Consider the following 1,827-nt stretch of genomic DNA (forward strand, 5'->3'; position numbering starts at 1 on the left):
CTTTATGAAGGATCGGCTGGTAGATATTCCAGCAAATAATGAGTTTTGGAATAGTGGCTCATGCACAAATTTCCTGGCATCATAGGAGATCTCTCGCCACTACGCTCCAAGAGCTTGCCAAACATTCAGAAGAGATTGATGAAACGCAGGGAGCCGAGCTCTTTCAACCTGCTTTAGGTCTATAAGGAAGAGTTCCTGGTCATAATCCAAACCACCCATTTGCCGAAGCAAGGTATTGGTGAGAGGACGCCAGGACACTACTTCACCAAAGAGAAGGCGTTTTATTGCCATGAGTCGAAAAGCCATTATTCGACTCGGGATATGCACCAAGTTTTGGCCACCAGACATTCGTGGCCTGCACAATACATCTGGCTTGAGCCAGTGGTGGCCTCCACAGAAAAATCACAGACTTTTCTGAATGCTTGTGATCACAGCTTGAGGAGGCTGGAGTGCGATAACATTGTGCCATTCGGTTGGAAGTATTAGGTTATTAATAATCGTTACCCGTGCCTTAAGTGACAAGAACTGGAGCATTCCTTTCCACCTTGATAGTTTCTACTTAATGTTGTCGAGGAACCCATCCCAATTCCTTTGGATATAGCTCGTAGTTCCCAAATGGATTCCTAAGTATTTAAACCCATCTGTGTTCCATAACACTCCTCCTGGAAGAGTTGGGAGAGGTGTACAGAGGAGTGTGATAAAGGGAGTGTATCTGGGTGTAGCCAAAGAGCTACGCTCTTGTTCCAATTTACTCTTGCTGATGAGGCCAGTTCAAACTTGGCAAGACAACGGGATAGCTCACTGACATCTTTTGGGTTTTTGACCACAACACACAGATCATCTGCATAAGCAGAGATAAAAATGTTCAGACTGTTTGACAAGGATAACCCAGACAATGAGGAGCGAAGGATAGCCAGTAGAGGTTCAACAGAAAGTGTGTACAACATGCCTGACAGTGGACAACCCTGACGGATACCATGCTGAAAAGGAAAGGGATGGCACAAGCTATTATTTACTTTTAGCAGGCATGATGCATTTCTGTATAAAAGTTTTATGCAGGATATTACTATTTCCCCAAACCCTGCTCTATTAAGGACCACAAATAAGAAAGAATGATCTACACTGTCAAAGGATTTTTCCTGATCCAGGGGTAACAACCCAAACCCCTGAGGCACAGTTTGACCGATGGCAATTAAATCTCGAACTAAAAAATTACTGCCATAAATGGATCGATCAGGTATGCAAAACGTTTGTTCTTTTCCAATCAGGGGATGACATTTTTAAGACGCATTGCAAGCACTTTTGATACAATCTTGTAATCAGTGTTTAGCAATGAAACAGGCCACCAGTTTGTAATCTGCTGCACATCCCCATTCTTTGGGAGGAGACACAAAACCGCTCTCCTGCAGCTCAGGGGCAATTCACCCTGATCTAAGCTTTCAAGCAGGGTCTCCATTAGAGCAGGACCCAAATTGTTCCAAAAAGCTTTGTAGAATTCAGCAGGAAGTCCATCAAGCCCGGGGGGTTTGCTGTCCTCAAGCAGTTTTGATGCCACAGTGAGCTCCTCAAACGAAATGTCACATTCGAGTTGCTTTTGCTGTTCTTGAGAAAGGGATGGAAGAAGTTCAATCACCTCATTTATAAATGTTTTGTCCACAGTTCTCGGTGTAAACAGATTTGAGTAGAAACCCTGTATCGAATGTTTAATGTCACTCTGGCAAGTCAAAACACCGTTAGGAGAGTGTAAACTGTGAATCTCCCGAGACGTCTTGACGGCCTTCTCAAGGTTGAAGAATTCCTAACTTGGAGTCTCCAGTTGAATTCTGC

This window comes from Eptatretus burgeri, chromosome 5 (assembly GCF_056783735.1).
Source record: "Eptatretus burgeri isolate ZD-2024b chromosome 5, Ebu_testis_v1, whole genome shotgun sequence".
Lineage (NCBI taxonomy): Eukaryota > Metazoa > Chordata > Myxini > Myxiniformes > Myxinidae > Eptatretus > Eptatretus burgeri.